This window comes from Anolis carolinensis, chromosome 4 (assembly GCF_035594765.1).
Source record: "Anolis carolinensis isolate JA03-04 chromosome 4, rAnoCar3.1.pri, whole genome shotgun sequence".
NCBI classification, from domain to species: domain Eukaryota; kingdom Metazoa; phylum Chordata; class Lepidosauria; order Squamata; family Dactyloidae; genus Anolis; species Anolis carolinensis.
This window is the reverse complement of record NC_085844.1, coordinates 93,787,278-93,813,333: the sequence shown is the minus strand read 5'-3', so window position 1 is coordinate 93,813,333 and position 26,056 is coordinate 93,787,278.

The window sequence follows — 26,056 nt, the reverse complement described above, 5'->3', positions numbered from 1 at the left end:
ACAACTCAATCAGTCAAACAATGGCATACAAAATGTGTTAGCTCTGAGAAGTCTCCTCCTCCATAGAATCATAGAATCATAGAGTTGGAAGAGACCTCACGGGCCATCCAATCGAACCCCCTGCCAAGAAGCAGGAAAATCACACTCAACGCACCCCTGACAGGTGGCCATCCAGCCTCTGCTTAAAAGCCTCCAAAGAAGGAGCCTGCACCACACTCCAGGGCAGAAAGTTCCACTGGCGATCAGCTCTCACAGTGAGGAAGTTCTTCCTAATGTTCAGGTGGAATCTCCTTTCCCATAGTTTGAAGCCATTGTTCCGCGTCCTAGTCTCCAGGGCAGCAGAAAACAAGCTTGCTCCCTCCTCTTTATGACTTCCCCTCACATATCATGTCTCCTCTCAGCCTTCTCTTCTGCTAGCTAAACATGCCCAGTTCTTCTGTGGCAGCTGGATCAGAGAGGCTAGCCATAGCAGAGAGCGTTACTGCCCTCTGCTGACGGATGAAAGAAAGTGCAAGCACAGAGAGGCTAGCCATAGCAGAGAGCGTTACTGCCCTCTGCTGACGGATGAAAGAAAGTGCAAGCACAGAGAGGCTAGCCATAGCAGAGAGCGTTACTGCCCTCTGCTGACGGATGAAAGAAAGTGCAAGCACAGATTCAAGAGGGAAAGGCAGGACAAGGGCAGGAAGAACAACGGAGCGCAGTGAGCCACTCTAACCCTCAACTCTGGAGATTCTTTATTTTTTTATTTTTTTTTAAGAAAGAGAAAAGAGGGCTGGAAATAAAAGAAGGCTGGAAGGAAGAGGAAATCGGAGAGAGTGTAAGGATCCAAGGAGCTGCAAGAACATTCCTGGGACTATCCAACCCCCCCCCCTTTTTTTTTTCTTCTTCTTCCCTGAACGGAGGCAAACAATGAACAATTCGGGAAGGATATAATTAATTGAAACAAAAAACAAAAAGAAACCATCTAAAGAAGTTGCTAAATCCTTGGCAACCATTTGAATTAACTTTTTCTTTTTTGATTTTATTTGATTTAGAAATACATATTTAGCGAACGTATTGATGTAGTTAATTTCATAATTGATTCAATTTGCAGATAGGATGGGCCTCCGTCTCTCTTTTTTTTTTTTTTCTTCAGATTGAGATCAATATACCTATTAACTAATTTGAAGTAGTGGCCGGCAATACTGAACAATTATCAAGATGTCCAGTATCAAACCGAGATCAGACAAAGATTCAAGAGAAATGAAGGACTACAAGTTTAATACTAGAAGATCGTCCCTCCCAGAGGACAATTGTTGGAAAGACATTTTACGGGAGATCCATAAGATCTCTGAGAAACAGGATATACTCCAAAAAGAACTGCAATCCATAGCAGCAAAACAGGACTCCCAACAAAAAATGCTACAAGAGGAAATGTTAAACCTAAAGAAAGAGTTGCGTGAAGAGCTAGGCTCGATTAAAAAGGAAACTACCAAAAACTCAAATAATATAAATGAACTTAAAATAGAGAATAGAAAGCTGGACAAGATGAATTCCAAACTACAAATGAGAATGGATAACCTGGAGGAAAAAAACAAAATACTTGAAAAAGTACAGGAAAAAATGGAACACCAAACAATGGAGTTCCAATTAAGATATAGGAACGTACAGGAAGAGGCTGATGAAAACACAGGATGGGTGATCACACAGCTAACATCAAGAATACTGCAATGTACTGAACAGGAGGCATGCGGACAAATCGATAGGGTATATCGAATCCAAAATAGTTATACCAGGAAAAATAAAGCAATTAAAGACATAATAGTCCACTTTTTGAAGAAAAGTACTCGGGACGAGGTCCTGAGGAAAAGTGCCTCGAATCCAGTCACCTACAAGGAAAGGAGGGTGATCATTCTAAAAGAGTTTCCAAAAGTGGTACTTAAAAGGCGGAGGAAATACTTCTTTCTAACCGATGAATTGAAAAGACTCCAAATAAGATATAGGTGGGACAGATATGAAGGTTTGATGGCAACATATAAAGGTGAAAGAATTTGGGTTACATCAGAGGAGGAGGCAAAAGACTTTTATAAAATAATTAAAAGAGACATAAATAAAGAAACATCACCTCAACAATCGGGAGGAGGGAAATTTCCCAGAAACTCAAAGAAAAGGAGATTCGCCTCACCTAGAGAGGAGGAGTTAACAGTTGCTCAACTAGACCTGGCTGGGACCCTAGACCTGAATGAGGATTTGGAGGAAGAGTCATCGGAAGAAGAAGACAGGATCGAGGAGGATGAAGGAAACCTCAAAGATGAGTAATGTCAGTCTATCACTTAAATGCTTTTCAAACAATGTCAATGGGTTAAATTCTCCCATTAAGAGGAAAGTAATATTTAATAAACTAAAAAAGGAAAGATGTAGCATAATAGCCCTGCAGGAGACGCACATTTCCCAAAAATATAGCTATTTGTTAAAGAACGAAACTTTAGGGATGGAATTTATATCAGCTGACAAGGAAAAAAAAAGAGGGGTAGTAATTTATGTAGACCCAAAACTCAATGCGGCTGAACAATTTAAAGATACGGAAGGTAGAATGATCGCAGTAATGATAGATTCTATACTTGGAAAAATCCTTCTATGTAATGTTTATATGCCTAATGGCCCGAAGACGAAATTTGTTAAAGCATTAAGAGAAAATATTGAGAAAGTTGAATGTGATCAAATAGTTTTATTTGGAGATTTTAATGGGGTCTTGGACATACACAAAGATAAAACAAAACAAAAAACAAAACAAAAAATATCAGGGGCCCTTCCAAAAAACCTTCTTCTATTAAAAGAAGAATATGATTTGGTGGATGCGTGGAGAGAATGCAACCCAGAAGAAGCAGATTATACACATTATTCTAGTAGACATCAAACCTGGGCTAGAATTGATATGATCTGGGTCTCAAAATCAATTCTGCCTAAGATTAACAACATACAAATCCTTCCCAGGGAGGCATCAGACCACTGTCCAATTAGTATGCAGATTAATAAAGAACTGACTACAAAATATTGGAGACTAAATGAAAATTTATTGAGACAAGAAGAGGATATAAGTAAGATTAACGAGATGACGACCGAGTATTTCAGGTTCAATGATAATGGGGAGACCAGCCCGCAAATTGTCTGGGATGCTTACAAGGCGGTAACAAGGGGTTTTTTGATTCAACTCAACTCTGGGAAAAAGAAAAAGAGAGAAGCAGAGGAGGAAAATCTGAAAAGAGAAATAATGAGGAGGGAAAAAGAACTGAAAAATAAGCCTAGAAATAAAAAATTAGTAAGAAGCTTAGAACTTCTAAAAAAAACAAAAAAAGAGCCTGGAAATAGAGAACATGGCTAGACAATTAAAATGGGTTAAGCAAAACTCTTTCGAAAACGCAAACAAACCATGGAGGTGGCTAGCTCGACTAATAAGAAAGAAGAAACAAAATCAACAAATAACGAAAATTAGAATACAAGATAGAATAACAACCATAGAGAAAGAGATAAAGGAAGCATTCAAGTTTTTCTATGAAAATTTGTATAAGGATGAAGGTATTAACCCCGAAAGAGTGATGGAGTATCTAGGTAAACAGAAACTAGAAAAGATATCAGAGGAACAAAGATTAAAACTCAATAAAGAAATTTCAGAAGAAGAAATCCTTAAAGTAATCAGAAAATTAGAAAGCAACAAAGCTCCAGGGCCTGATGGCTTTACAGGAGGATTTTATAAATTGGAACATAGTGAAGTAATTAGATATTTACGAAAATTAATGAATATAGCCTTACAAGAAGGAGTTGTCCCGGATTCATGGAAAGAAGCAAGGATTACAATGATCCCGAAAGAGGGATCAGATTTAACGGATGTTAGGAACTTCAGACCCATATCGCTATTAAATTCGGACTATAAAATCTTTACCAAAATTTTAGCAAACAGATTAAATGAATTTTTATCGGACTGGATAAGTGAAGAACAAACAGGGTTTTTGCCATCAAGAAATATTAAAGATAACGTACGCACAATAATTGATGCAATTGAATACTATGACCAAAACATTCAAAAAGAAGTAGGATTTTTAGCATTACATGCCGAAAAGGCTTTTGATAATTTAAATTGGCAGTTTTTCAAATTAATGTTTCAGGAATTAGATATGGGCCTGCAATTCCAGAACGGGATCAATAGCATTTACAGCGACCAATGGGCTAGGATCATAATAAATGGGGATGTAACAGAGAAATTCAGAATTGAAAAAGGTACGAGACAGGGATGCCCGCTATCCCCTTTAATATTTATTTTTGCGCTAGAATTACTCCTTAAAGCGATCAATAGGGATGAGAAGTTACAAGGGATAAGAATTGATAAACAAAATTATAAATACAGGGCTTTTGCCGACGATGTTATATGTATTATTGAATATCCAAAACAGAATATACATAATTGGTTCGACAAAATTGGGGAATTTGGGAGGGTAGCAGGATTTAAGATTAACAAAAAGAAAACGATGATTCTCACTAAAAATATGTCCAAGGAAAAACAAAAGGAATTGAAAGACACTTCAGGACTAGAAACTCCATCTAAAATCAAATACTTGGGTATTTGGATCTCAGCCAAAAATAATCAACTATTAGACCTAAACTATACACTTAAATGGTCTGAAATCCAGCAAGACTTAAAGAAATGGACTAGCTTGAATCTCTCATTAATGGGAAGAATAGCAGCAATCAAAATGAATATTCTTCCCAGATTAATGTACCTATTCCAAAATATCCCGATTATTAGGAAACCCAAACTATTCAAAGATTGGCAGAAAGAAATAGTGAAATTTATATGGAAAAATAAAAGACCCAGAATAAAGTATACCACAATGATATCCACAAAAAATACAGGAGGATTTGGTGTCCCTGACTTGAGATTATACCACGAAGCTAATGCTTTGTATTGGATTAAAGACTGGATTAAATTGGAGGAAAAAAAATTATTAATTTTGGAAGGTCATGACCTAAGGAAAGGGTGGCATGGGTACCTCTGGTACGAAAAGTCAAAAATTGAAAAACAATTTGGAAATCACTACATTAGGTCAGCCCTGTTCAGAACTTGGGAAAAATATAAAAAATACTTTCACTCCTGTGATGACCCATGGGCCTTGTAGTCCTGCTCAGGACATTGTAATTCCTGATGAAGATGAAAACTTGGGTTTTTTACCTTCCCAGTCTGAACTGGATTCCTCTCAGCCAGATCTTTCCCAGGCAGATCTGGGAACCTTGCACCTGCAAGAAAGTTGTCTCCCAGAAGTATGTCAAACAAGCCCAGAGCCTACTTCTCCCGTATTCTTGCGCCGGGAGTTTTGTAAACAACAGAGAAGTTTGGATTCAGCTTCGCGCAGGAGTGCAAGGATTGCAGCTAAGAATGTGGCCAATTAAGACTGCTTCTCGTGAGAATCTTTGGGGAGTCTCACATCTGGTCTCAGAGTTAGCTTTCGGTTCTGATTCCCAGAGAACTGCTTCGGCGGGAAAGTTAGACTCTATTTAGGTGTTTTACCCGCGTAGTAACTTCGCGGAGTCAATTCGTCAGCCTACGGAGCGGGTCGTGTCTGGACAGCGCGCTCCGATTCAAGCCTCGCTCTCGCTCAAGCCTTGCCTTGCTATCCAGCCTTCGCCTTGCTTCCCAGCCTTTGTTTACCTACGGACTTTGCCTTGTTTCCCAGGACCAATCCTTGCCTTGTACCACGGATTTTACCAAGTTATTCCACGGACCTTGTTCTTGTTCCTAGTTACCTTGTTCCACGTTCAAGCCTTGTTTCAAGTATCAAGTTATTTCCTAGCCTTGCTCAAGTTTCATGGACTAAAGGACCTTGTCATCTCCCCTCACTTTGCTTGGCAAAGTGAGTGTTTCGGTTATTGGATTACAACTTTGGACCTTAATATTTCTTATTGGACATTGCTTTCTTGGACTAATTCTGACCTTTCCTGAAAGGTCTAATTCTGGACTATTTTCTACACTTGTTTTTATTAACTTTATATATTCCTTCAATAAAGATATTAGATAGATTCTGGCCTCTGTGTATGGTTATTGGTGCTCTGCAGCCTGGGTCGTGACAGTTTGACTCCGCCACCCTAAGCACCAATTAACCTCGGCCAGAATGTCTACCGGAGTCGTACCTGGGCCGAGCGGCCAGCCGATTACCTACACCATCGACAAGGAGGAGGTGGACCGAATCCGTGATAAGCTCAATGCACAGGATGGAGAAATAAGGGGTTTGAAGGAACGCGGAATTCGTCTTCCGGCCATGGCGTTGCCAACCAAGTTTACTGGAGAAGCTTCTAAGGTTCATGTCTTCCGTCGCCAATGTCAAGCTTATCTAGAGGCCCGTGCTGCCGAGTTTCCCCAAGAAGACATCAAAGTGGCATGGGTTTACAGTCTTCTAGACGGGCCAGCGGCCAGCTGGGCGACGGCACTGTACGACCAAGCCTCTCCACACCTAAGATCAGCGCAACGCTTCTTGGACCACCTCAAGGAGACTTGGGGAATCGAGGACAATTTGGAGGCAGCCGGTCACAAACTCCGTCGCCTTTTCCAAGGAGACAGACCTATGTCTCAGTATATAGCCGAGTTCCGAGTGCTGGCCCACAACACCGGCTGGAACGATGTAGCCCTCAGGGGACAATTCCGGGAGGGTCTCAACATTGAAATGCTGGAAGAAATCTCCAAGGTGGATCCTCCCCAGACCCTCGAGGCACTCATTGATCAATGTTTACGGGCTGAAGTCATGATTGCCAACAGGAAACAGTGGGTTCGAGGCCAGGGCGGTAGAGCCGGGGCAAAACCCCCCGCTCCCGCCAGCGTTCAGCCACGTCCGGTCTGGAGACCCCCACCGCCAACCCCATACCCCAGAGGGAGCGAGGAGGTGCCGATGCAGTTGGGCAATGTGCGTCCCAGACTAGATGCCGCCGAGAAGGCCCGTCGTCAACGCTTAAACCTCTGCTGGTACTGCGGGAACGGGGGCCACTTCGCCAGAGAGTGCCCAGCCAAAGGGAAGCCTGCCGCCCGTCTTGCGGCGGCGTCCTCCACGGAGACGAAGACGTCTGAGCCGACTGGCACACAGCCGGCGGGGGAAGCCAACGACCGGGTGTAGAGAGGCTCGCCAACCCGGTCAAAAAATCCATCCAAGAGCCGCCTACCGGGGTCCTGTTCCTTCTCGTGGTCACATTATGGTCAGCAAAAAGGGGACCCGTCATGATCCACGCCATGATAGACTCTGGAGCTACCAACAATTTCATCGATAGAGAGTATGCCGACTCTCTGGGATTACAATATCATGATTTCAAGAATGCCCGTGTGGTGCAAGCCATAGACGGCCGCCCCCTCAAGACGGGCCCCGTAAGTCAGTGGTCGGAACCCACCAGGATGTGGATAAGGGAACATATGGAAGAGATTTCCTTCTTTGTTACCGAGGTTCCTCATTTCCCTGTGATTTTGGGAATTCCATGGCTGACTCTCCACGACCCTAACATCTCCTGGTCCAACAGAGAACTGCAGTTTGCTTCACCGTACTGCCAAAACCATTGCCTCGTAGCCAAGGTATGCCACGCCACGGACACCGAGCCCATCATCACCTTGCCAAAGAAGTACTCCGAGTATTGGGATGTATTCAATGAGAAAGAAGCCGAAAAATTACCCCCACATAGACCTTATGACTGTGCCATTGACTTGGTGGAGGGGGCCCCGATCCCGCGAGGGCATCTCTACTCCCTGACTGAACCAGAGCAAGAAGCTCTCAGGGAATTCCTAGAGACAAACCTTCGCAAGGGATTCATCAGACCCTCTCAATCCCCAGCCGCCTCCCCAGTGATGTTTGTGAAGAAGAAGTCAGGGGAACTACGCTTGGTGGTGGACTACAGAGCATTGAACAATATCACCAAGCGGAACAGCTATCCCCTGCCCTTAATCTCGGATCTATTGGATCGGCTTCGAGGAGCCAAGGTTTACACCAAGCTGGATCTTCGGGGGGCTTACAACTTAGTTCGCATCAGGGAAGGGGACGAGTGGAAGACCGCCTTCCAGACCAAATTCGGATTATTCGAGTCCCGAGTTATGAATTTCGGTTTATGCGGAGCCCCCGCAACGTTCCAGCATTTTGTCAACGACATTTTTCAGGACTATCTAGACAGGTTCTTGATAATCTACCTGGACGATTTTTTGGTGTTTTCTAGATCACAATCAGAACATGAGAACCACGTCAAAATGGTGTTGCAACGATTGCGGGATCATGGACTTTATGCCAAGCTGGAAAAATGCGCCTTTGATCTACAAGAGGTAGATTTCCTTGGTTACCGCATCTCGCCTCTAGGGCTTTCCATGGATCCAGCCAAGGTTTCAGCAGTATTGGAATGGCGGGCGCCAACTAACAAGAAGGAGGTGCAGCGTTTCTTGGGGTTCGCGAACTATTACCGCAAGTTCATTCCAGATTTTGCCCGCTGGTCCGACCCCATCACTAGCTGCATCCGTGGAAAGCAGCCTTTCCGCTGGACTGATCAAGCAGAGAGAGGGTTCCAGCAACTAAAGAAACTATTCACCTCCCAGCCAATTCTACAGCACCCAAATCCTGGAACCCCTTTTGTGGTGCAGGCGGACGCCTCTGATGTGGCAATTGGGGCTGTACTCTTACAACCGGTGGGAGATCACCTCCATCCCTGTGCCTTTTATTCTCGTCAACTAACCACACCAGAGAGGAATTACACCATTTGGGAAAAAGAACTACTGGCCATAAAGGCAGCCTTTGAAACTTGGAGACATTGGCTAGAAGGGGCCAAATTTCCCATTGAAGTCCACACTGATCATCGTAATCTAGAACATCTAAGAACTGCCCGCAAACTAAACCAGAGGCAGCAACGTTGGGCTTTATTCTTTGAACGTTTCAACTTCCAGATCCATTATGTGACCCCAGCCCAAACCAAGCAAGCAGACGCCCTGTCACGTAAACCGGAATACGCTGCAGGACGCAAGGAGACCTTTGAATCCCAACTGCTACAACCCGAGAACTTTGCCACGCTCACGGTGGGGAACACCAAATCCATTCCCATTGGTTCAACTCCCTCTACTCCAGGACCCATCTGTGCTCAAGAAATCAGGGCTAGTCAGCAAGCAGATGCCTGGGCGCAGGACCAACTTCGCCAAGGTCTGCACTTTCCCTTTTCGCTTAAAGATGGGCTGCTCTGCTATAGAAATCATGTTTATATCCCACCCGGACCGGGCAGGGAAAAAGCGCTTCGTCTGTGTCATGACTGCAAACCAGCAGGACACTTCGGACTATTTAAAACTATGCATTTGATCCTAAGGGATTTTTGGTGGCCCAAGATCCGCAAGGATGTGGAAAAATATGTCAACACCTGCCCAGTATGCCAGCGCTCCAAGATACGAAGGGAGAAGCCCTCAGGGCTTTTACACCCCCTTCCTACCCCATCTCGCCCATGGGAAATAATTTCCGCGGATTTCATCACTGACCTACCACCTTCCTGTGGATTCACCACGATTTTGGTGGTGGTGGACCTTTTCACCAAGTTAGCCCATTTCATTCCCTGTGAAGGCCTCCCCACGGCCAAAGAAACTGCGGATCTATTTCTTCAACATGTTTTCAGACTACATGGATTGCCCAAGAGTTTAGTCACAGACCGTGGATCTCAATTCACCTCTCGTTTTTGGAAGGCACTACAAAAACTATTGGGCATAGACTCTCGCTTATCTTCAGCTCATCATCCCCAAACAGATGGGCAAACGGAGCGCACCAATGCCACTTTGGAGCAGTATCTTCGCTGTTATGTAAACTACCAACAGGACAATTGGGCTTCTCTGTTACCACTGTCTGAGTTTGCCTACAACAATGGAGTTCAAGCTTCTACAAAAGAAACGCCGTTCTTTGCAAACTACGGCTTCCATCCACGTTTCTTTCCCCCTGTCATTGAAACTTCAGAAGTTCCCGCAGCAGAGGATTGGCTGCAGGAACTCACAGCGGTGCAACAACTTTTGCTCCAGCAACTGGACCAAGCCAAGGAGGACTATAAACGCCACGCTGACAAACATCGCCAGCCGGGCCCCGAAATCAAGGTAGGAGATCGGGTTTTCCTGTCCACTCGCTTTCTGCCCTCCCACCGCCCCTGCCGGAAGTTAGATGCCCGTTTCATTGGCCCCTATCCAGTGGTGGCGCAACTTAACCCCGTGACTTTCAAACTCCAACTTCCGCGTTCAATGCGCATTCACCCAGTGTTTCACCGTTCCCTGCTCCTTCCGGCGGATGGTGTGCGACCTGATACAGACCAACCGGCCCCCCCTCCTGTTTTGATGAATGGGGAGGAGGAGTTCGAGGTTGAGGACATTTTGGATTCTCGCTTTCACCGCCGCCGCCTACAATATCTCATTGACTGGGTGGGTTTTGGCCCTGAGGAACGCTCCTGGGAAGACGCCTCCACAGTCCATGCTCCTGATCTAACCCGTCGCTTTCATCAGACCTATCCCACCAAACCACGACCTCGCGCCTCGGGGAGAGGGCCCCAGTTTGGGAGGGGCCTTGAGGAGGGGGATAGTGTGATGACCCATGGGCCTTGTAGTCCTGCTCAGGACATTGTAATTCCTGATGAAGATGAAAACTTGGGTTTTTTACCTTCCCAGTCTGAACTGGATTCCTCTCAGCCAGATCTTTCCCAGGCAGATCTGGGAACCTTGCACCTGCAAGAAAGTTGTCTCCCAGAAGTATGTCAAACAAGCCCAGAGCCTACTTCTCCCGTATTCTTGCGCCGGGAGTTTTGTAAACAACAGAGAAGTTTGGATTCAGCTTCGCGCAGGAGTGCAAGGATTGCAGCTAAGAATGTGGCCAATTAAGACTGCTTCTCGTGAGAATCTTTGGGGAGTCTCACATCTGGTCTCAGAGTTAGCTTTCGGTTCTGATTCCCAGAGAACTGCTTCGGCGGGAAAGTTAGACTCTATTTAGGTGTTTTACCCGCGTAGTAACTTCGCGGAGTCAATTCGTCAGCCTACGGAGCGGGTCGTGTCTGGACAGCGCGCTCCGATTCAAGCCTCGCTCTCGCTCAAGCCTTGCCTTGCTATCCAGCCTTCGCCTTGCTTCCCAGCCTTTGTTTACCTACGGACTTTGCCTTGTTTCCCAGGACCAATCCTTGCCTTGTACCACGGATTTTACCAAGTTATTCCACGGACCTTGTTCTTGTTCCTAGTTACCTTGTTCCACGTTCAAGCCTTGTTTCAAGTATCAAGTTATTTCCTAGCCTTGCTCAAGTTTCATGGACTAAAGGACCTTGTCATCTCCCCTCACTTTGCTTGGCAAAGTGAGTGTTTCGGTTATTGGATTACAACTTTGGACCTTAATATTTCTTATTGGACATTGCTTTCTTGGACTAATTCTGACCTTTCCTGAAAGGTCTAATTCTGGACTATTTTCTACACTTGTTTTTATTAACTTTATATATTCCTTCAATAAAGATATTAGATAGATTCTGGCCTCTGTGTATGGTTATTGGTGCTCTGCAGCCTGGGTCGTGACAACTCCAGAACTCCGATTTGGTTGTCACCATTAGAAGCCAACCACAGAAGGCTACTGGGCTGGTTAAAATGGCCCACATACAAAGAAATTTTGTTGGTTGAAACAGGGAATGTGGGAGCACCGAAACTAAAAGAGTTGGAGGAAATCCAAAGGATAAATAAGAATATAACATGGTATCACTATATCCAACTAAAAGAAGCCTACAAAAAAGATCTAATTATAGGATTCGATATGGAGCAAGGGTTTTGGGAAAAACTCCTTCAAATAGGAAAAAAATATTTCCATATTATATAACAAACTACTGAGCTGGATGACAGAATCAGAGATAATTACCAATTCTATGGTCCAGTGGGCTAGAAACATAGGAAGATCTATTTTAATACAGGAATGGGAATCAATTTGGCGAGTTAAAATGAGATACACCTATTCCACAGATCTGAAGGAAAATTGGTTGAAAACCATACATAGGTGGTATCTCACACCAAAAAAATTAGGACAAATGTATAAAAATGTTAATGCAAGCTGCTGGAGGTGTAGAGAACAAATAGGTTCATACATACATATGTGGTGGAGTTGCAAGAAAGTCAAAAAGTATTGGGAAATGATATTAGAGGAATGCAATAAAATTTTAGGAACACAATTCGAACTTAAACCCGAGCTTCTCCTACTAGGGCTATATGACCATCAGGATAATGTGGATTCTAATACAGATAAACTTTTCACCTTTTTCATCACGGCAGCAAGGATGGTAATCGCCAAGTACTGGAAATCCGAGAAACCATTGATGAAAGACTGGTGGGTTGACAAAGTGACTGATATAAAAGATATGGACAAGTTAACCTTCTTATTAAAGAAGAAGGATGGCAGAAAAACAAAAGAGACGGACTGGTCCTGTTTGGAGGATTATTTAAAGAAATAAAGAGACTGTAAACAAGTGAAGGCAAAAACGACAGAAGAGTAGGAAGAGAGAAGCATTAAGACAGGAAGTCGCCACACCCCCCCTATCCTCCCCTCTAACTGACCCGTACCTATCATACCTTAGATTCACCCAAACTCCCTTCTCCCTTCCCTTCCCCTTCCTTCCTCCCCATTAGTCCTATCTACATACCCCTCCCTTATCAAAGTCAAAACCTTCTCTTTCCTTCCCTCACTTTCCACCTCCCCTTCCTCCCTCCTTTCCCTTTGTTTCTCCTTTCCCCCCATCCCCAATGTGTTTTGTTTTGTCAAAATTAATAAAAACTATTTTAAAAAAAAAACATGCCCAGTTCTTTAAGCCGCTCCTCATAGGGCTTGTTCTCCAGACCCTTGATCATTTTAGTTGCCCTCCTCTGGACACTTTACAGCTTGTCAACATCTCCCTTCAATTCCGGTGCCCAGAATTAGACACAGTATTCGAGGTGTGGTCTGACCAAGGCAGAATAGAGGGGCAGCATGACTTCCCTCGATCTAGACACTATGCTCCTATTGATGCAGGCCAAAATCGCATTGGCTTTTTTTCACCACTGCATCACAATGTAGTCTCAAGGACTCCAAGATCTTTTTCACATGTACTACTGTTGAACCAGGGGTCCCCCATTCTGTATCTTTGCATTTCATTTCTTCATTTCACTCAGAAAGAGCTTTATATATGCTGATGACCTTGATCTAACAACACAATCAAAAGATTTTGAAACAGTTGAAAGCCAACTCACTAATGCCTTGAAAGATCTCTCCAGCTACTACAAAGATAACCACCTGAAACCTAACCCTGCCAAAACACAAATGTGTGCTTTCCACCTACGTAAACATGAAGCCAACAGGAAACTGAAAAGTTACCTGGGAAGGCCAAGAGCTTGAACACTGTTTCCATAATAAATATCTTGATGTCACCTTAGTTCGAACACTAACATATAGAAAACACTGGATAAACATCAAGCACAAAGTAGCTGCATGCAACAACATCCTGTGGAAACTTACTGGCAGCACATGGGGTGCAGACCCAAAATTAATAAGAACATCAGCCCTGGCCTTGTCTTACTTAACTGCTAAGTAGTACGCCTGTCCTGTCTGGCACAAGTCTGCCCATGAGAAGCAGGTGGGCATAGCACTGAACAAAACATGCAGAATAATCACAGGACACCTTAAACCTACACCTGTTGATAGACTCTACAAGTTAGCTGGCATTGCCCCTCCCAACGTGCTACGGGAAGTTTCTGCTAACTGTGAGAGAAATAAGGTCAAACATTGCAAAAGTCATCCACTGCATGACTATCAGCCTCCTCCCACTAGACTCAAAGCAAGGAAAAGCTTCATGAGAACCACCACTCCTCTTAATGTTCCTCCAGCAACAACAAGAGTATCACTCTGGGCAGCTAAACCAGGCAATTCCAACTGGATGGCTGTGATGACTCATGGGCCTTGTAGTCCTGCTCAGGACATTGTAATTCCTGATGAAGATGAAAACTTGGGTTTTTTACCTTCCCAGTCTGAACTGGATTCCTCTCAGCCAGATCTTTCCCAGGCAGATCTGGGAACCTTGCACCTGCAAGAAAGTTGTCTCCCAGAAGTATGTCAAACAAGCCCAGAGCCTACTTCTCCCGTATTCTTGCGCCGGGAGTTTTGTAAACAACAGAGAAGTTTAGATTCAGCTTCGCGCAGGAGTGCGAGGATTGCAGCTAAGAATGTGGCCAATTAAGACTGCTTCTCGTGAGAATCTTTGGGGAGTCTCACATCTGGTCTCAGAGTTAGCTTTCGGTTCTGATTCCCAGAGAACTGCTTCGGTGGGAAAGTTAGACTCTATATAGGTGTTTTGCCCGCGTAGTAACTTCGCGGAGTCAATTCGTCAGCCTACGGAGCGAGTTGTGTCTGGACAGCGCGCTCCGATTCAAGCCTCGCTCCTGCTCAAGCCTGGCCTTGCTATCCAGCCTTCGCCTTGCTTCCCAGCCTTTGTTTATCTACGGACTTTGCCTTGTTTCCCAGGACCAATCCTTGCCTTGTTCCACGGATTTTACCAAGTTATTCCACGGACCTTGTTCTTGTTCCTAGTTACCTTGTTCCACGTTTTAAGCCTTGTTTCAAGTATCAAGTTATTTCCTAGCCTCGCTCAAGTTTCATGGACTAAAGGACCTTGTCATCTCCCCTCACTTTGCTTGTCAAAGTGAGTGTTTCGGTTATTGGATTACAACTTTGGACCTTAATATTTCATATTGGACATTATTTCTTTGGACTAATTTTGACCTTTCCTGGAAGGTCTGCTTCTGGACTATCTTTTACATTTGCTTTTACTAACTTTATATATTTCCTTAATAAAGATATTAGATAGAATCTGGCCTCTGCGTATGGTTATTGGTGCTCTGTAGCCTGGGTCGTGACAGTTTGACTCCGCCACCCTAAGCACCAATTAACCTCGGCCAGAATGTCTACCGGAACCGTGCCCGGTGGGCAGCCACTGAGCTACACCATCAGCAAGGACGAAGTGGATCGCATCCGCGACAGACTCAACGCCCAGGATGGAGAAATAAAGGGCTTGCGGGAGCGCGGAATCCGCCTCCCGGCCATGGCGTTGCCTACCAAGTTTACTGGAGAAGCTTCTAAGGTTCATGTTTTCCGTCGCCAATGTCAAGCTTATCTAGAGGCCCGTGATGCCGAGTTTCCCCAAGAAGACATCAAAGTGGCGTGGGTTTACAGTCTTCTAGACGGGCCAGCGGCCAATTGGGCGACGGCACTGTTCGACCAAGCCTCTCCACACCTAAGATCAGCGCAACACTTCTTGGACCACCTCAAGGAGACTTGGGGAATCGAGGACAATTTGGAGGCAGCCGGTCACAAACTACGCCGCCTTTTCCAAGGAGACAGACCTATGTCTCAGTATATAGCCGAGTTCCGAGTGCTGGCCCACAACACCGGCTGGAACGATGTAGCCCTCAGAGGACAATTCCGGGAGGGTCTCAACATTGAAATGCTGGAAGAAATCTCCAAGGTGGATCCTCCCCAGACCCTCGAGGCACTCATTGATCAATGTTTACGGGCTGAAGTCATGATTGCCAACAGGAAACAGTGGGTTCGAGGCCAGGGCAGTAGAGCCGGGGCAAAACCCCCCGCTCCCGCCAGCGTTCAGCCACGTCCAGTGTGGAGACCCCCACCGCCAACCCCATACCCCAGAGGAGGCGAGGAGGTGCCGATGCAGTTGGGCAATGTGCGTCCCAGACTAGATGCCGCCGAGAAGGCCCGTCGTCAACGCTTAAACCTCTGTTGGTACTGCGGGAACGGGGGCCACTTCGCCAGAGAGTGCCCAGCCAAAGGGAAGCCTGCCGCCCGTCTTGCGGCGGCGTCCTCCACGGAGACGAAGGCGTCTGAGCCGACTGGCACACAGCCGGCGGGGGAAGCCAACGACCGGGTGTAGAGAGGCTCGCCAACCCGGTCAAAAAATCCATTCAAGAGCCGCCAACCGGGGTCCTGTTCCTTCTCGTGGTCACATTATGGTCAGCAAAAAGGGGACCCGTCATGATCCACGCCATGATAGACTCTGGAGCTACCAACAATTTCATTGATAGAGAGTATGCCGACTCTCTGGGATTACAATATCATGATTTCAAGAATGCCCGTGTGGTGCAAGCCATAGACGGCCGCCCCCTCAAGACGGGCCCCGTAAGTCAGTGGTCGGAACCCACCAGGATGTGGATAAGGGAACATATGGAAGAGATTTCCTTCTTTGTTACCGAGGTTCCCCATTTCCCTGTGATTTTGGGAATTCCATGGCTGACTCTCCACGACCCTAACATCTCCTGGTCCAACAGAGAACTGCAGTTTGCTTCACCGTACTGCCAAAACCATTGCCTCGTAGCCAAGGTCTGCCATGCCACGGACACCGAGCCCATCATCACCTTGCCAAAGAAGTACTCCGAGTATTGGGATGTATTCAATGAGAAAGAAGCCGAAAAATTACCCCCACATAGACCTTATGACTGTGCCATTGACTTGGTGGAGGGGGCCCCGATCCCGCGAGGGCATCTCTACTCCCTGACTGAACCAGAGCAAGAAGCTCTCAGGGAATTCATAGAGACAAACCTTCGCAAGGGATTCATCAGACCCTCTCAATCCCCAGCCGCCTCCCCAGTGATGTTTGTGAAGAAGAAGTCAGGGGAACTACGCTTGGTGGTGGACTACAGAGCATTGAACAATATCACCAAGCGGAACAGCTATCCCCTGCCCTTAATCTCGGATCTACTGGATCGGCTTCGAGGAGCCAAGGTTTACACCAAGCTGGACCTTCGGGGGGCTTACAACTTAGTTCGCATCAGGGAAGGGGACGAGTGGAAGACCGCCTTCCAGACCAAATTCGGATTATTCGAGTCCCGAGTTATGAATTTCGGTTTATGCGGAGCTCCCGCAACGTTCCAGCATTTTGTCAATGACATTTTTCAGGACTATCTAGACAGGTTCTTGATAATCTACCTGGACGATTTTTTGGTGTTTTCTAGATCACAATCAGAACATGAGAACCACGTCAAAATGGTGTTACAACGATTGCGGGATCATGGACTTTATGCCAAGCTGGAAAAATGCGCCTTTGATCTACAAGAGGTAGATTTCCTTGGTTACCGCATCTCGCCTCTAGGGCTTTCCATGGATCCAGCCAAGGTTTCAGCAGTATTGGAATGGCGGGCGCCAACTAACAAGAAAGAGGTGCAGCGTTTCTTGGGGTTCGCGAACTATTACCGCAAGTTCATTCCAGATTTTGCCCGCTGGTCCGACCCCATCACTAGCTGCATCCGTGGAAAGCAGCCTTTCCGCTGGACTGATCAAGCAGAGAAAGGGTTCCAGCAACTAAAGAAACTATTCACCTCCCAGCCAATTCTACAGCACCCAAATCCTGGAACCCCTTTTGTTGTGCAAGCGGACGCCTCAGATGTGGCAATTGGGGCTGTACTCTTACAACCGGTGGGAGATCACCTCCATCCCTGTGCCTTTTACTCTCGTCAACTAACCACACCAGAGAGGAATTACACCATTTGGGAAAAAGAACTACTGGCCATAAAGGCAGCCTTTGAAACTTGGAGACATTGGCTAGAAGGGGCCAAATTTCCCATTGAAGTCCACACTGATCATCGTAATCTAGAACATCTAAGAACTGCCCGCAAACTAAATCAGAGGCAGCAACGTTGGGCTTTATTCTTCGAACGTTTCGACTTCCAGATTCATTATGTGACCCCAGCCCAGACCAAGCAAGCAGACGCCCTGTCACGTAAACCGGAATACGCTGCAGGACGCAAGGAGACCCTTGAATCCCAACTACTACAACCCGAGAACTTTGCCACGCTCACAGTGGGGAACACCAAATCCATTCCCATTGGTTCAACTTCCTCTACTCCAGGACCCCTCTGTGCTCAAGAAATCAGGGCTAGTCAGCAAGCAGATGCCTGGGCGCAGGACCAACTTCGCCAAGGTCTGCATTTTCCCTTTTCGCTTAAGGATGGGCTGCTTTGCTATAGAAATCATGTTTATATCCCACCCGGACCGGGCAGGGAAAAAGCGCTTCGTCTGTGTCATGATTGCAAACCAGCAGGACACTTCGGACTATTTAAAACCATGCATCTGATCCTAAGGGATTTTTGGTGGCCCAAGATCCGCAAGGATGTGGAAAAATATGTCAACACCTGCCCAGTATGCCAGCGCTCCAAGATAAGAAGGGAGAAGCCCTCAGGACTTTTACACCCCCTTCCTACCCCATCTCGCCCATGGGAAATAATTTCTGCGGATTTCATCACTGACCTACCACCTTCCTGTGGATTCACCACGATCTTAGTGGTGGTGGACCTTTTCACCAAGTTAGCCCATTTCATTCCCTGCGAAGGCCTCCCCACGGCCAAAGAGACTGCGGATCTATTCCTTCAACATGTTTTCAGACTACATGGATTGCCCAAGAGTTTAGTCACAGACCGTGGATCTCAATTCACCTCTCGTTTTTGGAAGGCGCTACAAAAACTATTGGGCATAGACTCTCGCTTATCTTCAGCTCATCATCCCCAAACAGATGGGCAAACGGAGCGCACCAATGCCACTTTGGAGCAGTATCTTCGCTGTTATGTAAACTACCAACAGGACAATTGGGCTTCTCTGTTACCACTGTCTGAGTTTGCCTTCAACAATGGAGTTCAAGCTTCTACAAAAGAAACGCCGTTCTTTGCAAACTACGGCTTCCATCCACGTTTCTTTCCCCCTGTCATTGAAACTTCAGAAGTTCCCGCAGCAGAGGATTGGCTGCAGGAACTCACAGCGGTACAACAACTTTTGCTCCAGCAACTGGACCAAGCCAAGGAGGACTATAAACGCCACGCTGACAAACATCGCCAGCCGGGCCCCGAAATCAAGGTAGGAGATCGGGTTTTTCTGTCCACTCGCTTTCTGCCCTCCCACCGCCCTTGCCGGAAGTTAGATGCCCGTTTCATTGGCCCCTATCCAGTGGTGGCGCAATTAAACCCCGTGACTTTCAAACTCCAACTTCCGCGTTCAATGCGCATTCACCCAGTGTTTCACCGTTCCCTGCTCCTTCCGGCGGATGGTGTGCGTCCTGATACAGACCAACCGGCCCCCCCTCCTGTTTTGATGAATGGGGAGGAGGAGTTCGAGGTTGAGGACATTTTGGATTCTCGCTTTCACCGCCGCCGCCTACAATATCTCATTGACTGGGTGGGTTTTGGCCCTGAAGAACGCTCTTGGGAAGACGCCTCCACAGTCCATGCTCCTGATCTAACCCGTCGCTTTCATCAGACCTATCCCGCCAAGCCGCGACCTCGCGCCTCGGGGAGAGGGCCCCAGTTTGGGAGGGGCCTTGAGGAGGGGGATAGTGTGATGACTCATGGGCCTTGTAGTCCTGCTCAGGACATTGTAATTCCTGATGAAGATGAAAACTTGGGTTTTTTACCTTCCCAGTCTGAACTGGATTCCTCTCAGCCAGATCTTTCCCAGGCAGATCTGGGAACCTTGCACCTGCAAGAAAGTTGTCTCCCAGAAGTATGTCAAACAAGCCCAGAGCCTACTTCTCCCGTATTCTTGCGCCGGGAGTTTTGTAAACAACAGAGAAGTTTAGATTCAGCTTCGCGCAGGAGTGCGAGGATTGCAGCTAAGAATGTGGCCAATTAAGACTGCTTCTCGTGAGAATCTTTGGGGAGTCTCACATCTGGTCTCAGAGTTAGCTTTCGGTTCTGATTCCCAGAGAACTGCTTCGGTGGGAAAGTTAGACTCTATATAGGTGTTTTGCCCGCGTAGTAACTTCGCGGAGTCAATTCGTCAGCCTACGGAGCGAGTTGTGTCTGGACAGCGCGCTCCGATTCAAGCCTCGCTCCTGCTCAAGCCTGGCCTTGCTATCCAGCCTTCGCCTTGCTTCCCAGCCTTTGTTTATCTACGGACTTTGCCTTGTTTCCCAGGACCAATCCTTGCCTTGTTCCACGGATTTTACCAAGTTATTCCACGGACCTTGTTCTTGTTCCTAGTTACCTTGTTCCACGTTTTAAGCCTTGTTTCAAGTATCAAGTTATTTCCTAGCCTCGCTCAAGTTTCATGGACTAAAGGACCTTGTCATCTCCCCTCACTTTGCTTGTCAAAGTGAGTGTTTCGGTTATTGGATTACAACTTTGGACCTTAATATTTCATATTGGACATTATTTCTTTGGACTAATTTTGACCTTTCCTGGAAGGTCTGCTTCTGGACTATCTTTTACATTTGCTTTTACTAACTTTATATATTTCCTTAATAAAGATATTAGATAGAATCTGGCCTCTGCGTATGGTTATTGGTGCTCTGTAGCCTGGGTCGTGACAATGGCCCTCCATGAGGGTCTGCCTCCAGGGGCAAACCAAGAATGGGCAATTTGAAGTCCCTAAATAGACTCAGAAGCAGAGTGGGCAGATCAAAAGACAACTTGGCAAGATGGCACTACCTGAAGGAATCCTCCACCTTGTGTGACTGTGGAGAAGAACAAACAACGCTGCATATGTATGCATATGTACGTCCATAATGTCCTGCCTCATGTACCGAGGTGGAGTTGTTTAAAGCTACGGACAATGCAGTTGCTTTTGCCCGCTTTTGGTCTAAAACTATTTAGCTGCTTGTGATTCCTTTATTTCAACACTTTTAAACTTATTTATTATGCAATGCTTTTGATACAAAATAAATAAATAAATGACTGCATTTGTTTCTGTTTGCAGACTACTTTTTAAATGATCTTTTCCATAATCTTGCCTGGTATCAACATGAGGCTGACCGGACGGTAATTGTTTAGGTCGTCCTTTTTTCCCTTCTTGAAGATAGGGACCACATTTGCCCTCCTCCAATCTGCTGGGACTTCTCCCATTCCCCAAAAACTCTCAAAGATGATTGCCAGTGATTCTGAAATAATTTCCTTCAATACTTTTGGATGTAGTTGATCCGGCCCTGGAGACTTGAATTCGTTTTGAGTGTCCAGGTATTCATGGATGACTTGTTTCTTTATTTGGGGTTGGATTTCCCCTAATCCTTCATCCACTCCATGTTGCTGAGGTTGAGAACGGTTGGTATTTTTTTTGTGAGAAGACTGAGGCAAAGAAGGCATTAAGTAGTTCTGCCTTTTCCCTGTCCCCTGTCAGAATTACCCCATCTTCTCCTCGCAGAGGCCCTGTCATCTCCTTGTTCTTCCTTTTCCTACAGGCATAAGCAAAGAAGCCCGTTTTATTGTTTTTAATGTCTCTGGCAAGCCTGAGCTCATTTTCTGCTTTAGCCTTGCAAACCTTTTCCCTACAGGAGTTGGCTATTCATTTGAATTCTTCTTTGGTGATTTCTCCCTTTTTCCACTTCTTGTGCATGTCTCTTTTGAGTCTTAGCCCAGTTAGAAGTTCTTTCTGGTTAGAAATGGCCAGAATGGATGTCTGGTTAGAAGCCAGACATCCATTCTGGCTTCTTTGCACTTGCCTTATTTTTATTCTTTGTTGGCACTGTTTGCATTTGTGCCTGGAGTATTTCACTTTTGAAAAAAAATCCCATCCATCTTGAGCTCCTTTGTCTTTTGGTATTGGCGTTCACTGAATGCCTCTCAGTATTTCCTTCATTTTTTGGAAGTCAGCTCTTCTAAAATCCAGAATGCGGGTTTGACTTGTCTTCGTTTCAGCCTCCCTTTGTATTGCAAATTGCAGGAGCACATGCTCACTTGCCCCTAAGGATCCGACCACTTCAACTCCATGCTGTTTTTTCTTCATTGGTTCTGACATCTGTAACCTTTTTCCCCCTCCTTCATCACCAACTACATCACCATCTATACCTGGACAGCTACACTGATGTAGTCCGTAAAGAAGATCTGAGCCTGAAGTTTACTTTGGAATGTGAGAGAATCTGCAAAAGATGGGGATTAGCTAGTATGTAGTATAGTGGTTTGAGCACTTAGAGCAAGTCATACACTCTCAGAAGAACTTGTGATAGGGTTACTTTAGGATCACCCTATATTGGAAATAATTACTTGAAGGCACAAAATAACAAGTAATTTTTTCCATCTGCATTTTGTGTATCTATATGCTTACCTTCATAGTCAGTCACTATAGTTCCCCTTTCACAGCTGAAGTTGGAAATGATGGCAAGTCCAAAGGTCCATAAAGAGAATACCACTGAACTATTGCTTCCCAGCCTGATATAATATATGTACCTATTATATCATGTTTATTTCTATCTTTTTTTGCTCTTCTTCTAGTAATGTATGCCATATGGCACTGATTTTTTTAAACTGCTGACTACATAACACTTTATTATTATATGATCTATAATCTCAGCCAGTAAATAACTCCATGCAATTCTCTTTGAAATGAGTTTCAATATCATATTCTCTTGCACAATTTACTTTTTGTACATCTTACTGAAATGTAATACAACAGATCTCAGTTGAACTCCTGAAATCCCCAGCTTGTTTGATACCTTTGTGGAACATTAATCTTTTAACCCCTTGAGGCATACTGAACATCAATTATACCATTCAGTGGCCCAGGGGTGAGATATGTGAGCTAGAACTGAAGACAGGCTACAATAGAGGCATCTCAAACAGAGATCATGAACCATCAATCTTCTTCTGGGTGTATGGGGGCAACACAACTTCAGAAAACCATTCCTAGGTAATGCGGTCTTTGAGTGCCGCTGTGGCCAGCTCTGACTTGTCGCACAAGCCAGAGCTCACAAATCATGCTTGACCTCCTTGACCCACTGGAATGTGCTGCTAAAGAACAGAGCCTATTAAACCGTACTGTGAAGTCTTCACATACAGAGCTCTGTAACAATTCATGGCACAGTCCCACAATCAGGCTTTTAAAAGAGTGTTATTCATGCTTTCACATTTATAACTATCACAATATCTCATTCTGCCATAAAAATCATCAGTATAGGAAAGGGGTCAACAGACCTAAATTTCCATTTCCATTTCCATTTCTCCTTGGTGGAGTCTGCTGGATCCTACGGAACCGCAAAACCAATAGGAAATTGAATGTTACCTGGGAAGGCCAAGAGCTTGAACACTGTTTCCATACTAAATATCTTGGTGTCACCTTAGATCGAACACTAACATATAGAAAACACTGGATAAACATCAAGCACAAAGTAGCTGCATGCAATAGTATCCTGCGGAAACTTACTGGCAGTGCATGGGGTGCAGACCCAAAATTAATAAGAACATCAGCCCTGGCCTTGTCTTACTCAACTGCTGAGTATGCCTGTCTGGCACAAGTCTGCCCATGCAACGCAGGTGGACATAACACTGAACAAAACATGCAGAATAATCACAGGATGTCTCAAACCTACACCTGCTGATAAACTCTACAAGTTAGCTGGCATTGCCCCCCTCCTGATGTGCAATGGGAAGTTAGTGCTAACTGTGAGAGAAATAAGGTTGAACACTGTGAAAGCCATCCACTGCATGGCTATCAGCCTTCTCCCAGTAGACTTAAATCAAGGAAAAGCTTCATGAGAACCACCACTCCTCTTAACGTTCCCCCAGCAACAGCAAGGCAGTATCCCTCTGGGCAGCTAAACCAGTAAATCCCAATTGAATGACCCCCCACGAGACTCAGACTCAGAAGTGGAATGGGCAGATCAAAAAACAACCTGGCATAATGGCACTACCTAAAAGAATTCTCCGCCTTGTGCAACTATGGAGCAAAACAGACAACTCCACATCTGTAGGCTTGTCTGCAAGGACCTGCCTCATGTACAGAGGAAGAATTGTTGATAAGGTTGGTAGCACCAAATTTTGTGGATGGATTATAATCTTTCCTGTTTTTGATGTAAGACTAACTGGGTGATAATTGTTTGGATCTTGTTTTTTCACTTTTTGAAGATGGGAACAATATTCCCCTCTTAAGTTCCCCTCATTCATAATGTGCTTTATTGTGATGATTGATTTTAGCTGTATTTTGTTTTCATCCGCAAGTAAACTACTATGGATTTTCCTATATAAAACTGTACAAAACCAAATATTCATAACCTTACTTCTTACACTGACCTACCAGATACTTGTGAGTAGAGCACAAGCTTGCAGGCAGCAATTCCCATTAGCTAGTTATATATTTAACCACTGAACATGGAACCTCTGTTTAGCTATCATGGGTGGCAACAACTATTTAAATGACTGTTAACTGCACCTCTCTGCCAAAAGTGGATCTTCTTCTACACATGACCATTGATTATCCTTTTTAAAAATGAATTTTATTACTATTACTATTATTTCCAAAGTGTACACATTATAATATAACTATTTATATACGAAGTCACCAATCAACAGTAGTAATTTTACACTTTCCAATAACACATGTTAAAACACATGTGTCCTATTTGAAAGAAAATTTCCCGACCCAATATAGCTTCTTATAACAATTTGTCCTATCTAGCAATGTGTGTGTGTGTGTGTACATTTTACAAAATGTATTCAAAAGTTGTTTTTTACTTGGTTAGATGTGAGAAATTTGGAACATTGTCACAATTGCATATACACAATATATATTATTATTACATCATATAACAAATTCTGTTGATTACATTTTATCTTTTACAGTTCTATACATCTATTACTTATATCCTATACCTATTCATTTTCTCCCTCCTTCTTCTTCCCACCCCCCTCCCTCCGATGTAACTCTACTCATTGGTTTATATTATTTGTTTGATCATGAAGATTTTTTGTTCAGTTCCTTATATTTTCCTTTTCGCTCTGACTATAAGCTCTTTCCACTTCTACTTCCAGCTCTCCTTTGGATGCCCATTCATATATTTTTTTCTCCTTTCAGGTATGTAGTCGTGGAGTGAAGATTCCTGCAGATGCAGACTGCAGCCAGGAAATTAGAAAACATTTGCTTCTTGGGAGGAGAAACATGACACTGGCAACTGGTAATGACCAATCTCGATAAAATAGTGAAGAGTAGAGACATCACATTAGCAATGAAGGTCTGCATAGTTCAAGCAATGGTATTCCCCGTAGTAACCTATGGATGTAAGAGCTGGACCATAAGGAAGGCTGAACGAAGGAAGATAGATGCTTTTGAACTGTGGTATTGGAGGAAATTCCTGAGAGTGCTTTGGACCACAAGAAGATCAAACCAGTCCATACGCCAGGAAATAATGCCCGGCTGCTCACTGGAGGGAAAGAGAGGCAAAGATGAAGTACTTTGGCCACATCATGAGAAGACAGGAAAGCTTGGAAAAGAGAATGATGCTTGGGAAAATGGAAGGAAAGAGGAAGAGGGGTTGCCCATGGGCAAGATGGATGGATGGTATCATTGAAGTGACTGGCTTGACCTTGAAGGAGCTGGGGATGGTCACGGCCGACAGGGAAATCTGGCGTGGACTGGTCCATGAGGTCACGAAGAGTCAGAAATGACTGAACAAATAAACAACAAAGTCTTGGAGCATATACTCTGATAAATATTCAAGCCATTTTTTAAATTCCCATTTTCCTTCATCTTTCCATCCTAAGGCAACTATTGCTTGGATGGTTACTATCATAAATTTTGCAATTTCAACCTGGCCTTTATTCCTCCCGTTACCTTCAATTTGTTGGGTAAAGAATTGTTTTTTTGTTTAATTCAGTTTTTCTCCCTAATAATTCTTCCATCTCATTCTTAAACTTTTTGTAGAAATTTTGTAGCTTTTTTCAATCCCACCACATATGGATAAACCGTCCCATTCCCATTCCGATCAAAACAAAGTTTTGATGGGGGTTTTTTTTTGTAATGTGGGCCAGTTCATGTGGGGTTTGATACCATTTTGTCAATATTTTACATTTCCTTAATCCTTGATTTTTTAATTTCCGTAATTGCTCTTAAACAATTCTCAATCTCATTCTTCTTACAATTTAATTTATCCTTAATCAAAGTGTGTTGGTGTTGTATTTTTTAATTTTTATATATAAATCCCCCAATTCTTTTTTTCTTCTCAAATTTCCATTTTAAAATTTAGTCCAACTCTGCTTCTGGGCTTTTCTTTCTTTTCCATTCTGTCTTATTCCATGCCATAGTAGCCAGTTTCT